Raw genomic sequence first — 25,930 nt, 5'->3', positions numbered from 1 at the left:
AGTGAGGGGAACACGCTATCAGTGGTCCTGCAGAACGTGCTTCTGTGCTTTCCTGAGTCTGAGACATCTGTACGCCCATGGACTGGTGTGTTATCTGGAGAGAGCTTTCTGTTAGGAATGGCTGTCTTGTCCCACGTGAGGCAGCACGGTGTCGGACTCACCTGTCTAATGGGCAGAGCAGGAGAGGGGACTCAGCTCCCACTCCTTCCCTCCCACACTGATGCCCCTGTGATGGACGCATGCCATGATGCAGGGAGACAGCAGTTGGGTCAAAGTTGTAGGACTTCTCCTGACTTCCACGCACCCCCTCCAAGTCCACTCCTCTCTCCTGCCCTTGTCCTTGAGGGCTCACCTGTTAGGACTGCATCAGGGGATTCACTTGCCTTCTGGCATATCTTTGGATGTGGCCAGTGGGGCACCCTCACAAAAAACTCAGGAGCAGGAGAGTAAGATTGGGGTACTTCTGCCTTAGACACCTTCCCTGCAGAGCTTCCTCAAGCTGGTCACGTCCTGCTCCTGGCATAGCACCGCTCTCCCCTCTCCTCCAAGGGTGCAGTTTGAGCGTGCCATCCATTTCCTGCTCGGGCCAGACTGCTATGCTCAGGGCTCTCTCAACCTGATCTTCCCTGGGGCATTCGCTTTGTCTTAGCCTTCTAGTGCCTTGCAAGCAATTTCACTTCACGAGTCTTTCTTTCCACACCCAAACTGCACTCAGGACCGAGACACTATCTAAAGTCTGCCCCAGCCCCCAGGACTGAGAAGGAAAACCGGAAACTGGAAGAAAATGAAGCTAGAACGTAGCCACTATTGCTAATTTGAGGGGTGACGGTATGGAGAAGACCAAAGTGGATATGAAGCAGACTGAGAAAAATGTGCATAAAGAGTGAGAGTTATTTGTTGAAGGGTTTCCATGTCTTTCTCCAGAATGGGGAGTTGAACTTAGTTTTCCAAAATCCCTCCTCATTTAAAGTCCTAACTCCACGTGTCATTTTCCTTGAGTCAGGATTCATGGCTCGGGAGTTAGGTTGACTTTCCATTCCTCACAGTCTCCAGAGAGAAAAACTAACTAGTTCTGTTTGTTTGTCTGTCTGTTTTGTTTCATTTTCCCTTTAGTCTTTGGCTTGTGCATGACAGTAGAAGTTCCTTCTCTCGTACTTAGCGGGGATGCTGACTCATGGTGGATGCTTATATCCTAACTTCTCTCTCTCGAGAAAAGTGACCCTCATATTTTGGCTCCCCTCTCTTCTTTTTCTCCTCTTCCTCCTCCTCTTTTTCCTCCTTCTTCTCCTTCTCCTTCTTCTTTATTTTGCAAATAAAGTCAATGATACCAGCCCAATGATAGCACCTAGCAAACCACTAAACAAAAGAGCTAAAATACATGGTTCCCAGGACAACTTCGGCCCTTCCTGCTACCTAGTAGTTCAGGCTGTTTTATTTAAAATTTAGAATCCCCATTTATCTCAATGGGAACTACCAAAAATGCCCACAGAGGGATCTTCTAGTCCTTGGGTTGTCGGAGAGCAAGTGATTGATTGATTGTCCCACAAGCAGATTCCCAGCTCACCCCGTGCAGCTTTAGAGAGCAAGATGGCAGAAACATAAGTTGGGGAGCCCTCCATGTAAAAAGAGTCAACTCTACTCAATGCTCTGTGGTGACCTAAATGGGAAGGGAATCGAAAAGAGAGTGGATAAGTGGATATATGTATATGTTTAACTGATTCACTTTGCTGTACAGTAGAAACTAACACAACATTGTAAAGCAACTATATTCCAATAATAATTAATAAAAATAAAAAATAAAAAGAGTCAAGCAACCTGGCTGGAGGGAGTGGTTCCACTGAAGTAACTGACACTTCCTACGCAGAGGCTACCCTACTTCTCCTTCCACTGTGACCACATAAACCAAATTTCAAGGCTGAAGAGAGGCATGGTCCCTCAGCAGCTCTGAAGCTGCATTCAGCTCTAGGAAAGGAAGCTTGGAAGAAAGTACAAGCCCAGGCTTTCCCTGAATTCGAGAATAGCTGGGGCTGGGAATGGAGGGCTCATCCCAGTTCCCAGGAATCTTAAGGAAATGTTCTAGGTTAATCCTCATCTCTAATCCTTCCAACTGTTCCTACAATTGAGATAATAGTTCCTAGGTCTGTTAAAACAATAGACACCACATCTTTGTGAACTATTCAAGAAGAAACCCAATGGCCTTATTCTACAGATACCTCCAAGGCAGTTGTACAAATGTGTGCTTCAATCAATACTCATTAAGATGATTTTATATACAAAACACCTAAATAACTAAATCAATCTGCTATGTAGAATGAAAGTGAATAAGGACAGAAGAACCAGGAAAAAAAAAAAACCCACTGAGGAGTTAAAATAATGATCACAATGTCTCTTAACTGACTCTCAAAGAAGAATTCTTCATGGCCTCAGGCAGCACCATTTTAAAAATTTGTCTATTCGCAATTATTTTTTCACATACTTCTAATAAAATTGGTTAGTTGCTTTTCTACTGCATAGTTGATTAGAAGACGTATACACCTAAAGGGTAAAGCTTGGAAGGGATGGAAGAGAGACAGATCTCACTCAGAATGAAATTATGGGCATTAGGGGGTCTAGTGAGAGGGTGATGAAGAAGAGAAATTTTAAGAGTGACTCAAGAACTGTGCAGCAGGTTGGGGTACTTTTGCACAGAAGCAGAAGTCTACATAGTCTACGTAGGCCCAGTAGCTTCTAAAAGAATCATTTGATTAGAGCAGAGTGAAAAAATGGGAAATTAAAAGGAGAATCTTAAATTACCAAAAATTAAAATTAAAATATGTTCCAAATCTCCTAGTGGGAACATATGGCAGATTACAACGTGTCTTCTCTTATTTTCAGTTCACATGACTGATTCCAGGGATGTCTATGATTCCACTGTGATGTCAGTTCTGTTTTCTGTTGTCTCCAATGCAAATTTAAAATTCCACCATGACGTTTTGAGATTTCTTATGCTCTGTTCTTCTCCCAAGGGACTCTCTTTGCCCCTCTGCATTCATCTTAATCTCTTGCCTCTCATGTACCACTTTGATTCTATTTCACAGAGGCTGTTTCTAGGACTTGCCTTGGACTTCTTATATTTTAAACTTATCTTAGAAAATATAACTTTTAGAGATACACTTTTTCTTTGAGTCTCCAGAGCAAAGCTTCCTTTGTCTTAAGCAAAGCCCCCCAGGTCAGTGATTTTTAAAAATTATTTATTTGTTTATTTTGCTCATCCCAAATTGGGAGGAATAAGACTAAACCTATGCTTTTTAGGAGCCAGAGTCAAGAGCGTCATAGTCACCACCCAGGTTCCCTGGAATACTGGCCACAGCCATTCATTCATTGGGGTCAGGTTTAATTTTGTCCTGCTCCAACAAGTGGGTTCCCTGACATTAGTTATGCCACTTTTTCTCACGCAAACAAATAATCCAGAAAGAAACATTTCTCCTGCCACCACTTTTATTTCTGCATCTCCCTGGGTTATTATTTCCATGTCTTTAAAAGCAAGTAGTAGTACAGAAGTTAATGGAAGCCCGAGCATTGAGCAGGGTTCTAGAACTTCCACGTTTATAATAAATTTTCCACAATGTTTGTGGATGGTCACCTACTATTCTCATCAGTGAAACTACTGGGACTTCAAGTGAAGGTTAGACAGCGAGGGTGAGTCTCAAAGCTCTGTATTTGTGTGTTTGTTTGTGTGTGTGTGTGTACGTGTGTGTGTGCATGTAAGAGAGAGTACATGCATATGTATGTGCATTGAAATACGTATGTGAGAGAGAGAACTTGATAGGTTCAGACTTTTCTCTAGATTATTTGAACTGTAGGGCCTGTTTGGTTTTGAGACTGTGCTTACAAGTCTATTAAATCTATTACATAAACTCAGAGCATATGGTCCTACAGTCCTCTCTTAAATTTATGTTGTTTTGCTAGTTTGTCTTTTTGCATTGTCAAAGGTATTTTAGTAGAAAGGTATTTCAAGTCTATATAGTCTGTGGCATTGCTTAGAAATACATATTCATATTTTGTCTATGCTGTGGAAGAATTTATAAGTCACAGAAATTATCTGATCTTCAATAGTTTGAGAGAACCCATCAGTGAAATTGCCTGCCACATTAAAACAGTAGGCTTTCATTTTCTTCTGTGGTTACTCGTCTATGCAATTAATTAGTGGGTTTTTTTTTTTTCTGGAGCCAATTTCAGTTATTTCTATTTCTTTCCTAAATAATTGATTTTATCAATAATTTTATCATTGTGTTTACCTCAAGTTGTGCACTATAATTGTATTCTCTTATTTTTAAACATTCTCTATATTTGCAATTATCCAGTATCTCTTTAATTGTCCTTAAGGGTGAATGGTGATTCCTTTTTTTATTTTCTTTAATAAGATTACCAGAAGTTGATCTATTTTATTTACTCTCGATATTCTATGACACAGGGGCCACGGGTGGGGGGAGAAGGGTTGGATACCATTTCCTGCAATGATTTATTTCTTCTATTTATAATTATTTTCTATTTCAATTTATTTTTGTTCTTATTTTCATCATTTGCATTTACCTAGTCTCCTTAGGTTAGTTTTGGGTTCTCAGTCTAACATTTTAAAGAGACTGATTAGCTTACTTTTCTTACTTCCTAGGAAATAAGGAATTGATTTACTATATGAATTTGCCTTGGAGTAAAGCTTTAGCAGTATAACATGTGTTTATGATGGCATATTCTTACCTTTATTTTCTTTCTAAGTAATTACCAATTGACTTCTTATTATTCATCAACCCAAAATTATTTAGAGAGAAATTTTAATGTTCGTTTTTATTTGTTTCTTTTTATTTTTGATTTGTATTTATCCGGCATTAAATTTGGAGAGTTGATCTTACAAAACATCTGCTTTAAGGAAATTATTGCGCTTACTGTTGTGGCTTGGAATAAGATATAATTTTATAAATCTTCTGGTGAAACAAACATTTTAATATATGAACAGTCTTATTATTTTAATTTGTCTATGTACTTAGTTATTTTAGTCTGTTTTTTCTGCCTTGAGTAAGAGAGGTGTGTTACTGTCTCCCTAAAGCAACATGTTTCCATAGATTTCCCATTTTATTTCTAACGTTTTTAGTTTTATATATCTTGACTCTATGTCATTCGGCAAATAAATTTTCATGACTATTTTATCTTTACTGTGGATTGTAAAATGACACTCTTTGTCTCCTTTAATATTATTTGGCCTGGAATAAAGTTTGTTGGAAACTAAGGTTGTCAGTGCTGCTTTCTTTGTTTTTGCCTTTCCTCGGTAGTATATTTTGCAACCAATTTTTTTCAACTTCTTTGGCTTTTAGTTTAATGTAGCCTTGAATGGGATTTTGCTGTTGAACATAACAGGAGAAATCTGGTCTTCTCAATTGTTGGAAAATATTGTTAATCATACGGAATCTTTTAAAATGATCTAAAAATGCTGACAGACACCTTTCATCGGCAACCCGCGCACCCCTCTCCGTGTGGTTTCCTCTGGGAAGCAAAGCTGTGAACTGTCAGCCCTTCATTTCACTCCTGGCTACTGGGTGGAATGTCTTGGTTAAGCAAGCATGCCTCTAGGCTATAGAGTCAGCTCAGAACTCTGAGAACATAAGTAAAATGAGCGGTAAATAAGATGTTACTACTAGGTAAAATCTCAGAGTTTACAATAATACTATTATCTGTTGAGGACCTCTCCACATATTTTTCTTCCCTCTGCCATCTTCTCCCGTACTCTCAACGGGACAGTGGAGCCATAATAGCATTGTGTTGGTACAGGGATAAACTATGAGAAACTCATATTACAGATTTTAGATAGCATCTTCTGTCCAAGGCAGGTTAAGACAAGGGCTTTGCCCGTCTACAATGCCATGGGAGATATCAAGAGTCAAGTCACTATATGACTCCTACATGGCAAGTTACTATTATGTCCCAGTTACTATCTACCAAGAGATCTGCTCCAAGCACTTTGTATTTACTTAAAAGGACTGTGCCTCAGTTTTCTTATCTGTAAAAAGAGGATTAAATGAGGTAATGAGATGCATATGAAGAGCTTGCTCCCTTATTATTGACTGACTTGGCCATCTTGTTTTATATCAACTTTCATGCTGTTACCATTACCTCTCTTAACTTTATTTATTTATTTATGGCTACATTTTGCTTATTTTTCCCCAGTAGTTTGGAAGGAACTCACCCTTTTAAAATTTTTGCTTTGGTTGACTTTTATAGATTTGGATCATAATTTTCTGTGACCTGTAAGATTTAATGTCAACCCTTACCCTCTTGTAAGATGAGCAATTGAAACAGTTTATTTTTCATGTCCCCTTTATAAATTCATTTTCCATTATATTAGTACTATATAACTGAGAATTATACTTTTGAGAATTATACTGATATTTACATTCAAGTTGAAAGGATATTTCCAGCTTTTGACTTTATATTGTTTTCTTTTCTCACAGTCACACTTAATGCCATGGTTTTCCCATTCTTGAGTCACAAATTTCAAGTCAGTTTCTCTGTGTGTACAGATTGTATTCAAGCTCTTTTTCCCTCAAATAAGATTTTATTGGTAACATATTTTGGAAGTTTTTCAATTTCAGTATGCTTTTTCTTTTGTTTTGTGTTAGTGTAGGTTTTTTTTTTGAAGTTTTGGGTTTTGTTTTTGTTTTTTTTTGTTGTTGTTGTTTTTGCCTTCACCCATAAATGGCCATTTAGTTGGTTAGAACACTCTTGGGTCACACGCTTTTCTCTGAAAACACTGTACAAGTTGTTCCATTTTCTGGCATTTACTCTGCCCTTCTAGGTGTAGATCTTTTTTTCGTTATCTCTTTTTACAATACAGTGGGGATTTTTGATCTCCATATTTAGATCCTTTCAGCTTCAGAAAATTGTATCTAATTATACCCTTGATGATTGTTTTCTTTCAATTGCTCGCTTTTAATCTTTAGAAATATCTAAAACGCATGTGTGTTATATCCATTCTCTGTCTCTCCATCCTTTTCTCATCTTTTGCTTTGTATTCCTCTGACATGTATTGGCTGTTCAATAAACAGTCTTGAAGGAAAGAAAAAGAAGGAGGGGTGGGAGGGAGGGAGAGAGGGAAGGAAGGATCCAGTTTGGGGACATGTTTTCAAGTTTATCCTACTCAGCTTGGATTTGACTTTCTCATCACTTCTGTCTTCATTGCGGGTAGTTACTGGTTCACCTCCCTACAGCTGAGTGTTAGCTTCCTTGGAACTTATTCTTATATCACTCACTCCATTGTTCTCATATCAGTCTGTGTTGTAGTTGTTTCCAAAAAGGCTTCCAAATAGTGTTTTGGGGTCCCAACTTCCTGTATTTCACCAAACATTCCATATGTTTCGCTCCACACCCAACTTATATACATAGCAGCTTATTTTCAAGGTGATGTTATTTCTTTCTTTGTTCTGCACTATTTCCCAACCACCCCCTTTGACTTATATTTTTTTATAAAAGTTCTTGAGTGATGCCACATGGAATTGCTAGTCTGTAACAGGTGTTCTTCCATTCAGGTATGGAGGGACCAAGGTGAGATCATCCCCTAGTCCATCTGTTTGGTTCTCTGACACTTTAAACCAATGACTCAATAAAACATAGGAATCACCTTTATTGTATGCATTGCTGCCAGGGCTTTCCTGTCTTTGCCCCAGTACAGCCCTTTCCCTGTAGGGGTGATGGCCCCTCAGATATAAGGGAACTCTGTCTGTCCTCACTGATTGCTTTCATTTATTTATTATTTATTATGTCTGTAAGTAGATATCGGTGGGACTGAACAAGATGTAGGAGAGTCAACTGTCCCTGTCAAGAACAAGTGCTTTAAATAAATGACTAACTACTTTCACGATTGGTATAAATCCTGGGTCTCTGAGCCAGGTAGAGAAAGCGTGACACTGTGAGTGTGTGTGCGCATATGTGTGTCTATGTGTCTGTGTGTATTGGATGAAATGGAAAATAAATTTTACCCTACATACTTCCATGCATGCAAAATATAGTACTGTAATCTACTGTTTTCCTTTTTCTCCACTTTTAATTTTAGCATCTGTTAATCCTAGAATATATTTATTCTGATAGAAAATTAACCTGGACTGTAAGCTCCCTGAGGACAGGGACCATGTACTTGGCTCACCAGTGAATCCGACGGCCAAGCCCATATAAGATGTTGACTGAATAAACAAGTGATTAAATAAAGGTTGGGATGAACCACCCCCACCTATTTTTTAATATCATGGACAAAAATCTCCATTTCTTTCTACTTATTCTGTTTATCTTAGTTTACAAATATGTTGCTCAAATTTTTAAATTAGAAAGTTATTCCTGCCAGCATCCAGCATATGGTAATGATTTTAATGGAAATTTTTGGTTATTCCTCTTTATAAATTGCAATATTTCCATTTCGCATGTGTGATGATAAAAGTGTTAAAATTCACAGAGTTTTATCTCCCATGATATCAAGAAGTTTGGTATGCACATTTAAAAAGTAGCAAGACTGGGACTTCGCTGGCGGTCCAGTGGTTAAGACTCCGTGCTTCCAATGCAAGGGGCGCGGGTTTAATCCCTGGTCAGGGGAACTAGGATCCCACATGCCATGTGGTGCGGCCAAAAAACAAAAAAGTAGCAAGACTATTACGCTTTAAAAAAAAAAAAAAACTTTTTCTTTTTCATCAGAGTCATTAAAGGACACTTGGAAAACAGGGGAAGAAAATATTCCCATAATCCCAAGACTGAAGTGGTGTCACTAGTAACATCTCGATATGTTTCCTTCATATCGAGGTGTTGTTCAATGTGGCGCCTCATGCCTGTGGGTGTGAAGTGACCCACCAGCCTAACTCTAGTGGGAGGGTCGAATTGTGGTATTTAGGAAGAGGCATGGAATCTACAGCCCTGCAGCTGAGATGTTCCCTTTATCATTCTTTCCCATTTTGAAAAATAATTTCTGCTACCAAAAACCCTCCACAGCTCTACATCCCACGGCAATCAAAGAGAAATCAGATGAGGGGGCAGAAATCAGAGGAAGCTGCATAGGACAAACCGGAGACGTGGTTGCACGTGGCAGGGCACAGAGGAAAGCAGAATGCCCTTCAAACACGGTTTTATAACAACTTCGTTATTCACATTCTACCAATTTGACAGTTTCTAGCAACAGAAACTGGACAATGTTGCAGCTCACAATTACGGGCCCGACCCATGGAAATGTTACCTTAGGGCAAAACTATTATGTGTCCAGAAGGGTGTGAGGAGAGAACTTGGCTGGCAAAAATGAGCCATCTGAGCAAAAAGATAATTCTCCTAGTAAATACAGGCTAGACCTTTTACTGTGTGTTACTAATAAGAAGTTGCAGCTTTTTATTAAGGCGCTGCTTTGAAATATTCAAAGGTTATCTGAATTATGGGCGTGCCAGCCATCTAGAAATCTCTATAACGTTTTCATTTCAGATTGGGTTCAACCATGCTGACCCATCTGTTGAGTGCCATTGTTAAATCCTAAATTAGATCCCACCCTTCACCCTCAGATTCCATACAACCTGTACTGTTCATTATAGAAATCCAAGTCAGGCCCAAACCTATGGGATACAGGTTTAAGATTCTGACACCCAATGTAGACACAGCAGATTCAACACCTGCCACTCGCTTCACAGAAAAGGGCTCTTTCCAAGGCCTTCCTGTGTGAGTGTGTGCCAAGTTCTACATATTTTTAGACATAATTGGTGTTGTTTACTTTTTGTTGTTAAACCTTTCAGTATGTATTATATGGCATTTTGCTTCTTTTTGTTCACTGAACATATGATCAAATAGCTCCATTTATTAAATGGGCTTCAAAGCCATCGTTTTAATTACTTCAAGATTCCCCATGCAATGTACACACCATCATCTATTTCCTCCACCTTTGGAGATCTAGACTGAACAAGTTGCTTTGCATAATCCCCATGTGAAATACTCTCTGGAAATGTTTAATAATTCATGCTAAGGGTTTAGACTTTTTGATATTGTATGAAGACAGATATCATCCATTGAAAAAAAGAAATGTAGCATTCAGAATTCTGTTTTATGTTGCTATTTTTTTTTAGCACAACCAACCAACTCTCTATTCTTCTGTTTACATAAAATAGCTACTTATACAGTATAGCGATCACATAAGGGGCTACCTCATATAAAGATGCCAGGGGATCAGGTACCACTTCAGAAAGGGGTCTGAAGTCATAAAAGGGACGGCCCCAGCCACACACACTTCTCCTGTGGTGAGTTATTGTGTATTTTAACTCCTGACTCATGTCAAGATGTTTTCTGAGAGGACCCAGTCCTGGAAGCTGGATGAAAGAATTGAAGATATTCGGGAACAAAGAGGAAGGCTCTAACCAGAGACTGCTAGGCCTCCTCTTTTCCAAACAACAAGAAATGATGACTCTCCTCCATCATATATAATTTAGCTCTGAGGTTTGGCAATTTCTGAGTTAAAATGAATAAAAAATAAGATGTGCAGTCATGTGAAATACCTTTGGTTAAGCTGCCCTGAGAATGACTAAATTCAAGACACAAGTGTGGGGGGGGGGAGGGTGAGGGTGGACACATGAATTTAATACGCAGTACATAGAGATAGTTCTCCCCTACTCCAGACAAGGGAGGGTGGGTCAGCAGGGGGCGGCATCTTCCCTGAGGGGGAAGAGTATTTTACTACAGACACTGTTTAAAAGGGCAATTATGTTATTACTTTAAAATCTTCTAGCCACAACACACCCCCCTACTACCTGCACTCAGGGCAGACCACTCCCATTTACCCAACCTTGGCGTGCCACCGGCTTTCAAATACAGTACCTTATTATCCTTAGGAAACAAAATCAGCTGGATTAGTTATTAACCCCATTTCAAGGAGAGGAAGCTGAGAGTCTGAATTTAAACAACTTGCCCTTGGCCATACAGCTAATAAGAGGTCAAGTCAGGATTTGAACTCAGAACATGCTGATTCAAAAGCCTACCTTCTCTAAAATATGCTGACTGCACAGGGATGATGGCTAGAGCTTTTATTCAGAGATAAAGAAGAAGCAAGAAGCGTGAGAGGGGAGAGAAAAAGAGAGAGCTACAGAGTGACTGCTTTTATAGTTTTTGGCCTAAGATCTTTCCCTTCTTACCTCATCATATTGTTTTTTTCTGGTTACCATCTGTGTGGGCTGAATTGCGTCCCTCCAAAATTCATATATTGCAGTCCTAACCTCAAGTATATCAGGATGTGACTATATTTGGACACAGGGTCTTTAAAGAGGTCATTAAATTAAAATGAGGTCATTATGGTGGGCCCATTCCAGCATGACGGGTGTCCTTGTAAAAAGAGGAAATTTTGACACGGACAAGTCACTAACACAGAGGGAAGCCCATGTGAAGACACAGGCCACATCTACAAGCCAAGGAAAGAGGTCTCAGAAGAAATTGACCCTGCTGACACCATGATCTTGCACTTCCAGCCTCCAGAACCTTGAGAAAATAAACGTCTGTTGTTTAAGCCTCCCAGTCTGCAGTATTTTGTTATGGCAGCCCTAGCAGACTAATATACCATCATCAGACTTACATGGAGGCTGCACTTTGGGGGCCGGTGAGGGGGGGCGGGGCAGTGTGCCCCATGTTGAGACCCCACAAAGCCACTCTCTCAGTGTGATCCATTAGCTGGGTTCTTTTAGCTCCACAGGAACTGGTTTACAGGATCAAGCCAGGATACAATATGTGTACCCAAGGGAGAGATGGGGTTGGCTTCAAATTGACATTCCTATAAGGGTGCTACCCCACCTTTCCCTTTTGTCAAACAGATATTTCCCAGAAAGTTGTATTAAATGTGCACTGGCTGCCGTTGGCAGAGATGACCCCCATTTGGTGGCTACTGAATCAGGGCCTTAACCAAACATGAAATGACAGAACTGTTTCCAGAGGAGGATTAATTGAGCCAACTCAAGGCAAACACAACATATTTTGGCATTGCTTTTGACAGATGGAAATAAAACAAACATTAGCAACTGGATTGTAGCTAACAATATGCAAAATTAAAGAAGGTACCTTTTTAACTTTGTCTGGGAACCCACTGGCTTTTCTTATAAAATCTGCAGAAAGAAAAAGACAGAATTGTTAATCTCATTACACAACCAGTTAGCACATGCAAACAAGGGGAATTAAAAGCCTTTGCATTCAGGGGAGGAAACGGATATTTGACACATATATTTATTAAGGAGACTGGACTGGAAAATAGTGCTGCTGTATTAATCAGAAATGGTGTAGAAAATACTTAAATAATACAACAGAATGTGCACAGACAGCATAAGCTGCTTACAAATGGAAGCCTAAGGTCTAAGTATTTTTATTTGAAGGTTAAATTTTCAATTAATTTTTTTCAGCTTGTTGCCATCTCTTCCAAGCATCACTGTTAACTGCTATAAAACGACGTCTCTCCCTGTTTGCATTCTGGACATGGAGGCCAGAAGCTGTCAGCCATCTAATGGGCCTCGGAGTATCAGGGAAGAAATCAAAACCACTGGGTAGAAGCTGAACCAGTATATCAGGGTCGAGAAGCCAACTGATCAGTTAAAAACCCCTTTCTTCATTTGCTCAGTTTTTCAAAAGTTACATTTATAAGCTCTAGCGTGTCACTGAAGAGGGCAAATAGAAGCTTTCTATTATTGGGAATTTCCAAATATCCCAACCTCAGGGGGTCTGTGGCAGACCAGGGTCTATATGCACACTAACTCAGCGGAGCAGCGGAGAAGGGGCCATTTGCATCCTTCTTCCTTAGAACGGAACAGTATACATGTCCCTGGCTGCAAATGAGCTTGTCCACTTCTGCTGGGTTCGCTGACGCTGGAGCGCTCTCTTCTAGTAAACACTCTCATTGTCTGGGATGATGGGAAACAAGATTTAGAAAGCAAGTGTACGGTTAAGACTTGGGGTCGGAAAATAGGGTTACACCTTGAGTCGAGGACAGGATTAGAATGAAGGTTTGGGGTGTAGATACGTTCACATATGTTTGGGCTTGAGAGTCAGATTTAAATTCGAGGATGACTTTAAATTGAGAATAAAGGAGAATAATGGCACTGAGGATCAAATGGGTAGCATTATGTTTAAGTTAGAATAGTCTAGTGTGAGAGAGATAACATGGATGTTTTAAAATAAGGCAAATCTAACTTTATAACCCAGATCCATCACTTAATACTTATGTAATCTTGTATAAGTCACCTAAATTCTCAGCCTCAATTTTTTCATCTGTAAAATGAGAAGAGTGTCTATGTTGTACCTTCTTGAAAGAAACAGTAAAAAATAATGGATAGATGATAGATTAGATCGATTTTGTTCCCCTCCTCCAAGGGGACATCTGGCATTGCTTGGAGACATTTTTGATGGCCATAACACGACTTGGGCGAGGAGAGCTACCAAAATCTAGTGACTAGAGGTTCAATATTCTGCTACACGCCCTACAAGCACAGGACATGCCCCTAAGAATCATCCAGCCCAAAATGTCAATGGTGCTGATACTGAAAAACCCTGGATTTGATATAGGTAGGCAGATGATGGAAGATAGGTAAACAGCTAATGAAGAAATTGATTTTGGAGATTTATAGGTCATAAATCTATAGATAAATGGATTGATAGATAGATGAGAGATATTCTGACATGGGAGACGCTCAGCATTCAACAAATGGAAGGGACTTTTGATTAAATCTGAAGATTGGATTAACACCATGAGGGTTAGGATAAAACAGTGGATGTGGCTAAAGGTGAAACAATATATTAGCAATGAAATTGTGTCAGCCATCATGCTAAGTGTTTTGTATTCTTATCGCATTTGAGATAGGGGTTCACCCAATTCTATGACTAGGGTTACTGTTAGAACTATGGATCAAGTAAGGGTTGGGATCAGGGCTGGAGCTGGGGAACAGCCCACTGGCAGACCCTTCCCAAGAAACAGCCAAAGCTCACTAATTATTTTGGAAACATGCAGACAGCCCTGCCAGCATCAAGCATCCTAATCTGAGTCAACTGCAGTTCAAGGAGATGAGAGAGGCAGAACATACACAGGTATGTGATGTGACATACACAGGTCAGGCTGATGTGACATACACAGGTATGTGATGTGACATACACAGGTCAGGCTGATGTGACATGCACAGGTATGTGATGATGGGACATACACAGGTCAGGCTGATGTGACATACACAGGTATGTGATGATGGGACATACACAGGTCAGGCTGATGTGACATACACAGGTATGTGATGATGGGACATACACAGGTCAGGCTGATGTGACATACACAGGTATGTGATGTGACATACACAGGTCAGGCTGATGTGACATACACAGGTATGTGATGATGGGACATACACAGGTCAGGCTGGCCCACCCACAACTGATAGAAACTGCAGCACACTGATGACCCTTTGTATCCAAGTCCACGAGGAAGGAGCAGGAGTAAGCTGGAGGGATCTGGGTTTCATGCAAAGGGAGAAGCTACAACGTTCCAATACTAGATCCACTTTGAGAACAGACAGCGGTTTGTTCCATATGTATTAAGAGAATAGGAAGTTTATGAGGTTCAAGCCAATGAACTCAGCCAGTAAGTGCTCTACCTTGCCCGCAGGAGTGGCAGGCAGCTCCAGAATCTAGACGAGGGCCTTTGAGGGGTCCTGGGAGCATTGGCCACCTGTAGGCACATCTTACCCTCAGGAAGGGGGGTCAGCATAACCACACCAAAGTTTCAAGAAGACAGATATGGAATGTCATCATACAGAAGAATGAGGAGACCTAAAATGTTGCACGGTGGCCTGGCTGGGGAAAGACTGCTCGAACTGAACGATAACTGTCTGAGTGGAACGTGGCAAAGGGGAGAAGAGAGGAACAGACTTGACAATGACTCACCTGCAACATCCAGGCGGAGGGTCACTGGATCTGAGAAACATGAGCAAACTGGTCCATAAACAGCATCGCCAGTAAGTGGCTGGTTTGGTTCACAGGCCACCTGAGCGGCTGTTGTGCAACATCCTTGACACCATCCATCACCCAATGTTCTTATCCAGGCACACCCAGAAAGTGGGTTCCTGGTTATTCAGCACAGAAAGTCGAAGCCCTGGTGGGGCAACATGAGCCTCCTTGTTCCTGGGAAGATCAGTTTCTTCATATAAATTTATAGACTGCAAATTGGTTTGAACATGTCTCTTGAATCTAATTTCCGGGGCAACTCCCCGTGGGCTCGATTTCCTCCCACATTCTGCCGTAAAGTCTTGGTGAAAAAGGAGAAGTCAAAGTCTGAACCACACCGACTTTGCTGTTATACTCCTGATGGGCTCCTAAAAAAAATGAACAAGCAGAAACAACTTTAGTGAAGTAAAATCTATATATCATAATGTTTCCTCATTTTAAATGTGCAATTCAATGATTTATTTTCTAATTAACTTACATAGGGTGCAACCATGACTACAATTCCATTTTAGAACTTTTCTATCAGCTCAAGAAGATACTTGTGCTCATTTGTAGTTAATCCCCGTTTCCACCTCCTAGCCCCAGGCAACCACTGATTGGCTTTCTGTCTCTACAGATTTGCCTTTTCTGGGCATTTCATATAAAGGGAATGATCTATTATGCAGTCTTCTGTATTTGGCAGCTTTCAACTAGCATAATGTTTTTTCAGATTCGTCCATGTTGTAGCATGTATCAGTACTTCATTCCTTGTTATGACTAAATAATATTCTCTTGGGCGGGCAATTCCATATTTTGTTTACCTGTTCATCTGTTGAAGGACACTTGTGCTGTTTCCACTTTTTGGCAATCATGAATGGTACTGCTATGAGCTTTGGCATAAGCTTTTGTGGAGCAGTGTTTTCATCTCTCTTGGGTAGGCACCCGGGAGTGGATTTGCTGGGTCACTTGGTAAATTTATGTTTTCCCTGGTGGTGTCTTGAGCAGCCAGGGACCCAGCCTCCCCCTTGGCATTGTGCAGGGTAACAATGGGAGTGCCTGAGAACTTACCAGCTAGGTGTTCATAGCATTCATTCCCTAGGAGACTCCCTGTTAGGACTTGTAAAACTCTACCTACCTTTAGATTGAGGGCGGACTCATAGGAGCCATCTGAGGTTGTGATTTCAATACGATGATTCTCTAAAATACAAAAGACATGAAAGCATCTTGAAGACTTGACATAAGATGATAATGTCATATTGCTGCCATCATTAGTATTATTCGCTTGTCATCTGCAATTTGAAAGCATGGGGTTTTAAGCTCTATGTGGTAGGATCAGGAAGCAGCTAAGATCTAACGCAAAGAGCCCTTGACTCTGACGTTTGGTCCCATCGCTTCCACTCCCAGTGATGGGAACGTCCTTACAGTGGTTTGCCCTTCCAAGCTTTACTTGCTTCACTTTGAAAAACAGGGCCACCAACCTCACCTCTCAGAGTTTCCACAGGATTAAACAAATTGGCAGCACATTCAATCCAGTCCCATGGGGCTGTTGGGTGGTTAAATTACTTGACCCTAACTTTAATCTAGAAAGGTTGTGTATCTCAAAGAAAACCTCAAAGAACTGCCTAAGATTCTGAGACCAATCCTCCAACACCAGCTGGGTGTCCTACAACTTAATTCTGACACCATCTACTTGGAAACAGTATCAGTCCTACAAGACTGCCCCCACCCCCTTCAGATGACAATCATAAGCCCAAGTTGTCATCTGTTCTTCTGACTGACCAGCTATCGAGAGGAGGTGCCAATGACTGCCCCCTCCTAGGGTTTGGTTAATATGCTACAGCAGCTCACAGAACTCAGAGAAACATTTACTTACTAGATTACAGGTTTATTATAGAAAGACAGAACTCGGGAACAGGCAGATGGAAGAGATGCATAGGGCAAGGTACGTGGGAAGGGCACTTAGCTTCCATGCCCTCTCCAGATTCCCTCCCGGAATCTCCACCTGTTCACCACCCAGAAACTCTCCAAACCCATCCTTTTGTTTTATATAGAAGCTTCATTTTATATAGAAGCTTCATTACACAGGCATGATTGATTACATCACTGGCCGCAGGTGATGGACGTCAATCTCCAGCCTCTTTCCCCTCCCGGGAGATCAAGGGGCAAGACTGGAAGTTCCAACCCTCCAATCACATGGTTGGCTCCCCCAGCAACCAGCTTTGGGCTGCCAATGATCTCCCCCCAGCTTTAGGGGATTTATGGAAGTCACCTCATTAACAAAACTTAGGTGTGGTTGAAAGGGAGTTGTTATGAATAACAGGATACCCATTTCACCTTTATGACTCTGCAGCCATTTCTGGAACAAAGGACAAGAGACAACATATTATAACAAAAGATACTCCCACTGTTCTTCCAAGGGTTTGGGGAGCTTTGAGCCAGAAACAGAACAAACACCAAAAGTATATTTCTTATTATAAATCACAATATCACACTGCCTCATTTTATTCACTTATTCATTTTATTTCTCAAAAATAATAGCAAAACACATTGATAAGGCCTTTTTGAAATACGCATTTATATCAATTAGATCATTCAGACAGTTAAAACCTGTGGCTCTCAAGCCTGGTTGCTCTTTAGAACCACCTGGAGAGTATTCAGTAACACTCAGTGCCTGGGCAGCTGGGAGAGGTTACAGGACTTGTCCAAGTCATCCATCTAAGTTGTGATGCCATTGGGATTTGAACCCAGGTCTCTAGATTCAGTCCAGTACTCCATTTCCTACACCATATTTTCTAGAAGGAAAACTGAACTAGACTTTAACTAAAATTAACTTAAGTGGATGCAAGTCCTGGAGTGGAGAAAGGAAAATCTGAGTCCTTGGCAAAAATATACGGACGAGTGGCAATAACACAGGCACCCAGAACAAGTCCACAGGAGGGCCTCATCTCACCTGGCCCAGCGTATGCCGAAACCAGGGCCCGGTTTGTTATAAAACTGCTTACTGTGAAGAAGTTCAGAGAGAAATGGAGATTCTAAAGGGACAGATAAATCTATAAGCAAGACTACTGAGTTGGTAAAACGCCCAGCTCAGCAGTTCAGAGCCAAAATCAGAAAGGCTTTGTGGGCAGGTGGGTACCTTTATTATAGTAATCAGCTCTGGGCCCAAGAAGCAATGAGGTCATCAGGGTTCCTGGGATGCTCTGAGGGAAGTGAGCAAAGGAACATGTAATCAGGTGACACCCGGCGGGGGGGTGCTACCAACTTAGGGCCTCTCTGCACCCAAGGCCCGAGTAAGTCTCAGCCAACTCGGGAATCATCGTGGATTGATGGTGGAGATGCTGAACTGAAAGGAATACACTTGAAGAATGAGAAGACTCACAAGAACAGAATGGGAGTTCAAGATCATCAAGACAAGCCCCTTGTTTTACAGGCTAAAGAAAATGAAGACCAGAGAGGGGCAGTGACTTGCTTCAAGGCCACAGAGCTAAGTGGATGGCAGGTCCAAGCCTCCCTGCCTGGTGGTTCTTCCGCCATTAAAAACCAAACATGAAAACATGGGCAAAACACAGACAAGCCCCAGTGATCATCAGGGAGAAGAGATTTGGGGGGCACCCCTGTATGCACTGTCACTCTCTTCTGCCCCTCCACTCCCTCCTCCAGCCCCCTCCACTCTGCCTAAGGAGGGAGCTGCCACTTTGGTTTCCACTCTGTGTTACAGGGATCAAGAGAACACTATCGAAAGCTGGTTTTGACTCTGCCTTTGCTGTGTGTCTTGGGGTTAGTCACTTCATCGCTCTGGGCCTTGGGTTCTCCTTAAATGAAATGGTGTGTGTGAAAAGACAGTTCTAATGATACCCACTATGCCTGGTCTACTCTCTAAACCAGATTGGCAAACTACAACTGATTCTGGCCCACCATCTGTTTTTGTAAATAAAGTTTTATTGGACCACAACCACATCCAATCATTAATGTATTCTCTATGGATGCTTTTGTGCTATAATGGCAGAGTTGAGTAGATGCAACAGAGACCACTGCATGGCCCGCCATGCTGAAAATATTAACTAGCTGGTCCTCTACAAAAAAAATGTGCTGATCCCTAAAAAACAAACACTCTGCCTACTACCTGTGACATACCCACATACATATATACACACACATCTACCATATATTTATATATTGTCCAGATAATTTTTCTGCTTATGTGTTTGCTTTTAGAAAGAAAATATTTCAAGCATATAGCTAAATATGAAAACAAATGCAATAGATGATCATCATACACTCCGAGTTTTTTTTCTATTTTTTTAAAATTTATTTATTATTTATTTTCAGCTGCATTGGGTCTGTTGCTGCGCGCGGGCTTTCTCTAGTTGCAGCAAGCAGGGGCTACTTTTCATTGCAGTGCACGGGCTTCTCACTGCAGTGGCTTCTCTTGTTGCGGAGCACGGGCTCTAGGCGCGTGGGCTTCAGTAGTTGTGGCATGTGGGCTCTAGAGCGCAGGCTTAGTAGTTGTGGCGCACGGGCTTAGCTGCTCCGTGGCATGTGGGATCTTCCCGGACCAGGGATCAAACCCATGTCCCCTGTATTGGCAGGCGGATTCTTAACCACTGCGCCACCAGGGAAGTCCCCACCCCTAGTTTTAACTGATGTTAATATTCAGTTAGATTTTTATGTTATCAAAATACTGTATTATAGTAATCTATACTTACAAGTAATCTTGAGTTCTTTTAGAAGAAGGAAGAAGAGACATACTCACATGTACCTAGAGCTAAATAACCTGAAGAGTTTAGCACTGTTGTAACATGATTACTGTCATTCTATTTTTGTTTTTTCAGATGGGTAAAAGGGTCTCCCTTATGAGATCCATGGTCTAAATTACAAGACACACATTTTACCAGAGATTAAGGAATGAGTTTTTTGAGTTTTTTCAATCAAACAAATAGTTTAATATTAAAGTAAAATGGTATCTGGCAACTGATCCACTTTGCTGTACAGCAGAAACTAATACAACATTGTAAAGCAACTATACCCCAGTAAAGTCAAATGGTAATTTTAGTTAGGACATTTAACCATAGCTATCTTAACTAGCAGTTCTTGATGTACTGCTTAAATGCTAATATAAATAGGGCAAGATTTAAAGAAAATAAAGCTTGAGATTGAATTGAACGCCCTTTTCTATCCATGCTTATCCTTAATCCACTTGATGAAATCTTAGTCATAGGAATCAGTCTTAAGAGGAATGTCCTTTTATAATCACTATTTCTTTTGTTAGAAAAAGCAAAACCTTTGAGACTTCTCTGGACGCCAAGGTTTACACAACTTCATTTGAAGTCAAAGTCCCTATAGCCATTTGGTTCCCTAGTGACCTGGTCCCAGCTCACATATAACCAAGCATAGACATTTGTTTCATCTTCTTTAGACATGACAGAGATGGAAAGAGAAGTTTCTGCCTCTCTCACCTGACTTCATCAACATCACTGTTTGCTTTCCATAACCTCGTAACATTTCTTCACTGTATTCGTTATTTGTCCTTTTGAGTCATGTGTGTGTGTGTGTGTGTGCGTGCGTGCACGCGCATGCACACATGAGTAGTACCTGCATTCGAATCCTCTTTCAATCCCTCCAATCAATAACAGGGCTCTATATGAGAGAACATAAACTAGCATTGAGGTCTCACCTTTGAAAAATCTCCCTGACCGATATCCCTCTGATACAGAGCTTAAAGATGTACCAAGGGGGAAAGTGGGGGAGGGAGAAATTAGGAGATTGGGATTGACGTATACACACTACTATATATAAAATAGGTAACTAATAAGGACCTAGTGTATAGCACAGGGAACTCTACTCAATACTCTGTAATGGCCTATATGGGAAAAGAATCTAAAAAAGAGTGGATATATGTATATGTATAACTGATTCACTTTGTTGTACAGCAGAAACTAACACAACACTGTAAATCAACTATACTCTAATAAAAATTAATTTTAAAAATATACAGTGAAAGTCAAATGAGCACTTCATATAATTAAGCCTGCTATAGAAATACATATTTCTTCAATTCTTCAAATCTGTAGACCAGAATAACATGAAATAAATTTAACATCTTTCACATGCAGAACCACCAACCAAAAAAAAAAAGATGTTTCTGATAAAGCCAGACATTTTTTCCTTAAATTTTAGACCAGAAAGTCTGCTAGATTAGCACAGAGTTAGTTATACAGTCGTTAAAATAAGCTCTTGAGACAGAATATATGTTAGTTTTACGACAGCTAGCTCAGTTTGTGCTAATGACACCACAAGGCAAGGGGGGGCCGGGCATGGTCAAAATCTAATGTTTCTGCCCATCTTCCCAATTCCACTCTGTGGCATGCTTGTCTCACGGGTGTTCTTCCTCTCTCCAGATCAAAGGGCACAGTATTTTTAAGCTTTGGGATTTAATGTCTCTGCTTCAACCTTCAGAACAGCTCTCCCTAAACCCAGTGACAGAGCTCCAACCACTTTGAAGCCATCCCAACCTCCCAAGCTGGGAGCCAAGAGTGTGCTTGACACAGAACCCAAGGGGACTTGGGAATGGTTAATAATGGAAGATTCTTAAATATATCATACGTATCTATTACTAGGAAGATTAATAATGATAAGAATGCCCTTTCTCAGTGCAAGACTTTTCTCTCTTGATACTTAACCTACCCCCGTGGATGAGGTTAAGCTATGCCCCTTAATGAGGAACTATTAAGACACCTATAATTAAAATGACTTTTCTCCAGAGTGCTCAAGGAAAATTACATTTTTTTCCTCTTAACAATTATAAAAACAAAATAACTACAGCAAATTTGAAAAAGGTAATGTCCCTCCCAATTCTACCCCCTCAAAAAGGCATACAGGGATGGCTTCAATGCAGAACTGTCATACTTGGGAGGCACAAGGACACCTGGAAAATTTACTCAAAATGCAGGTCCCCAGGCCCAATTCACAATAAACTCCGATACTTGAGATTTGGGGTCAGGCTCAGGATCGTACTTTTTAATAAAACCCCGGGCAGTTTGGATACTGGTAGTCAGGAGACTACGCTTTGAGAAACATTGCCATGTGTTCAATACTAGTCTTTTTTTTCTTATATAATATATATCTCCCAATCTTCCAATTCTATGTTCTAGCTTCTTGTTATCCAGCACATATTTATTTACACTACATTTGTTTTTCAGCCTGGTGAAATTTAAGAGATGAGAATTTAAATCCCCAAGCCTCTCTTAAACAAATTTATTCAGATACATTCTTATTAATGGGCCAGAGGGCAAGGGCATATTTACAGTTTCCACTGTGTAATGCCATATTGCTTTCTCCTAGTGTGGAGAAATTTATATTTAAACTGGCAGATTAAGAGGACCCAATATTCACCATAATGTCACCAGCAATGTGTATTTGAATTTATTTTTACTTTGTTCTGCTAATTTAGTCAGTGTAAAATGGTATCTCAAGGTGGATTTAATTTGCACTTCTTGCATTTCTGGTGAAGATTAATATGTTTCCCTGTGTTTCTTTGCTATTTATAAGTTTCCCAGAGTTACAGTTAAACTTTCGAATCTCTCGTCACATTCAGGGCATGGCTTTTTGCTTCTTTCTTTGTTGTCAAGACAACTGAAACTTAACAGAGACCGAAAAGCCAGTGATGGAGCAGGGACTATGGCTTGATTCAGCATCCCAGGACATGCTCTTGGCCAAACTACCTTCTGTCCTGAGGGTCTTAAGGCAAAAACTTCTAGATGGGAGGAAGACAGGGAGAAAGAAGGTATTCCAAGTCAGGTTTCTCGGGAAGAGACTCTGAGACCGAGATCTGCATACAGGAGATTCCTGGGGGAATTTTCTCAAGATTAAGACCTGGAGGAGGTGACAGAAGCTGGAGCTGGCCGAGGGAGGGGTTTAGCAGTTGCCATCTCAGCAATGGCCCCGGGGAGCACTAGTGCTGAGATGGCACTTTACTGTTGTCCTGCTTTAAGGCAAGGGCTCCAGGACTTTCTTCCCTCACATGGACCAGTCCTCTGATGCAGGCTGCCCCAGGGAAGGCATTCTGAGCTTGGATGAGGCGACTCTCTTCAGCAGAAGGCAAATCCCAGAGAGGCACTCGGCTGTGAACTGTCAGCCACCAACACTACCAGCAGCTGCGGGGGATGCGAGCTGAGTCCTGAAGAGGGAATCCGGGTGACGTGTCACAGTATCCCCTGCCTAAGGACGCTGACGTTGGTTGAAACACTATAGTTTCCTTTAATACGTGCTATCGTTTTAGTTATCTACTGATGTACAACCATCTCAAAACTTAGCCGGAAACAAACAAAACATTTGCATTTTGCTCATGATTCTGCAGAATGGGCTGGGCTCAGCTGGGCAGTTCTTCTGCCGGTCCTGCTGATGACCACTCATTGGCTGTATTCTGCTGCTGAGGAAGCTGTGGTGGGTCTCTCTCCAGGGAGTCTGAGGGCTTCTTCTTCTCACTGTGGTCTCATCAATTCCAGGTAGCCTCTTTACATGGTCTTTCCAGCAAGGTAACCGGTTTTCTTGCATGGAGACTTAGGGCCAGTTCCCAGTCTAAGCCTTTAGAGGAGGGTTTCTCAACCTTGGCACTACTGACAATTGAGTTTGGATCATTCTCTTCTGGGGAGGGGGCAGCAGACACCTGTCCTGCGCATTGCAAAATGTTTGGCATCATCCCTGGTCTCCACTCACCAGATGCCAGTAGCACTCTTCCAGTTGGGACAATAAAAAAAGTCTCTAGACATTGCCAAATGTCCCTTGGGGAGTAAAATTGGTTCCTGTTGACAATCACAATTTTAGAAAAACTAACAACTTACACTTTAGTATTCTTGGAAGTTCTACCACATTCTATTGGTTAAAACAAGCCATAAACACAGCCTAGATTCAAAGCACATGGATACCAGGAGACCTGGCTCATTGGGGGCCAACAATGTAACAGACCGCCATGATTCTGTGAGGCTCACATTAATATTTCCACATCATAATGTGACACTAAGGCTCATTCTTTCAGATCCACACGGTTAGAAAGTCATAGCACCGAGATCCAAGCCCAGGTCTGCCTGACACCAAAGTGCATACCCTCTCCACCACCTCGAATTGCCTACAGCAGGTTTCAAAAGGTTACTCTTAGAAATGAACTACCCTCAATCTTCTAAAAAAACATGTTAGAGGAAAGAGCAAGGTTTTACTTGGGTTTACTTACAATTAATGAAGAAAACATTAATCACTTGAAGTGCTATTTTGGAGCTCATGAAACTGAAATGAAGCGCAATATGAGATGTTCATTTATTTCTAAGGGGTTTATTTTGTTAACATTCAATCATTCAATCCTCTTTGCCTTATTTATAGTCTAAGTATGCTTTTTTAATAAGTAAAATTTTATTTGGAGTGATACAAGTAACAGCCTTCTTCTCTTGAAGATGCAGGGGGTAGAGGTTGTGGGCAAAGCCAAGACGTCCCACTGGACAGCTCCCTCCACCCAGGGCAGAGTTTCTTCAAGGGTGGTCTACACTGGTGTCCCCCGCTTAGAACTGTAGCCTCTTACAAGACCCCAACTCTTGCCAGGGTACGAAATGCCTAGACTTAAAGCTTAGCTCCACCACTCACTGGCTACATGGCTTTTGATGAGCCATTCAAACGTCCAGAGCCTCAGTTTCCTTGTCTATAAATTGGGTGAAACCCTAGCCTGGAAGACTTGTGTTGAGAAAATGAAATGATACATGGACATGTGATCCCTTTTCACCATCCCTTCCTGAGAAAAAAGGGAACTGCAGTGGATGCAATAGACACAACCGAGAGAAGGTCTTTTTGACTTGAGAGCAGATTAACCCAAGTCTCTTCTTTATCAGATGGGAAGCCCAGTGTAGAAGAGGAGGCTATCAGTGGATTAGGGCACATTCTACGGTCACCAGGATTTGTGGATCCTGTGCCATCTCCCCTCCCACCCACGAAGGGAGCAGACACATAAAAGGCAAAAATAAAGCATGAATACCGTTCCTCCTCTATACCTCTCCCACCTTACCAGACAGGACATGGAAACTGAAGGGAAAGGAAAGAACAGAATGAAGACCATTCATCATTAGATACAGTAACCACTACCTTCCAAGTATTTCTCAAAACATATTCTGTGAGTTCATCTCCAAATTGCATACATTACGTTTATTATAGAGAAAACTCTCTTATCTGGAATGCTCGGGACCCTAATGTTCTAGTGCGTTGAATGTTCTATGTAACAGGAAGGCACCAGATCTCTCATGCATGGAATTCTAGTCTTCAATGTTGGGACATGGCAACAGGTTTTTTGATCAAAGTTTTAATCAAATATAATTTAATATTTATCCAAGGGCTTCTAAGGTGCAGTAGTATTTTGTATTGCCTCCAGAAAATAATAAGAAACATCCACTGTCTTAAGACTTGAGGGTAAACATGTGGATTATTGGAGGTTTCTCATTTATACTTCCTTCATAGTTAAACCAATCTGGGTTGAATCCTAGCTCTAGACTTACTAGCTGGCTGTACTTGGGCAGGATAATCTCTACAAGCCTTAGTTTTCAATCTGTAAACTTGTAAACTTTCAACCTGTAAATATAATGGTAATTGCCTTAGGGAAACAATATGATAATTATTGTAAAGTCCTTAGCACAAAGTCTCACTCATAGTAAGTACTTAGTCAAGTCAACTTTACTTTGACTGTTCTTTTTTGGATTCTATTTCAGCTGCATGAAAAATAAACATGCAGAGAAAGAACCAGGAAGCACTATGGAACACCTAACTGTCCTCATGGAGGAGACGCTGCCAAAGCAAGTGATGGAGGTTTAGGGTATGGGAAGGCGACTTGCACATCTGCAGAGCACACACCCCATCTTGTCTAATCGTCATGGCCATCCTGTGGTTGGCAATGAAGGCTGATTAGAGAGGAAAACTCAGGATGCCAATC

General features: G+C 41.1%; 1 protein-coding gene across 1 annotated transcript in view; it reads right to left on the bottom strand.

The window, feature by feature from the left end:
• The window catches only part of LOC309617191 (uncharacterized protein), a 661,226-nt gene that overhangs the window by 205,060 nt on the left and 430,236 nt on the right, over nt 1-25,930 (bottom strand). The window contains exons 7-8 of the mRNA XM_082369112.1: nt 14,932-16,167; nt 12,082-12,125 (exon numbers count right to left, since the gene is read on the bottom strand). The gene's annotated coding sequence lies outside the window, so the exon portion shown is untranslated. The remainder of the gene's footprint in view (nt 1-12,081; nt 12,126-14,931; nt 16,168-25,930) is intronic.

The sequence above is a fragment of the Balaenoptera borealis genome, assembly GCF_965194805.1.
Source record: "Balaenoptera borealis genome assembly, chromosome: 19".
Lineage (NCBI taxonomy): Eukaryota > Metazoa > Chordata > Mammalia > Artiodactyla > Balaenopteridae > Balaenoptera > Balaenoptera borealis.
The sequence above is the reverse complement of the archived record's forward strand: the minus strand, read 5'-3'. Positions and strand labels throughout refer to the sequence as shown.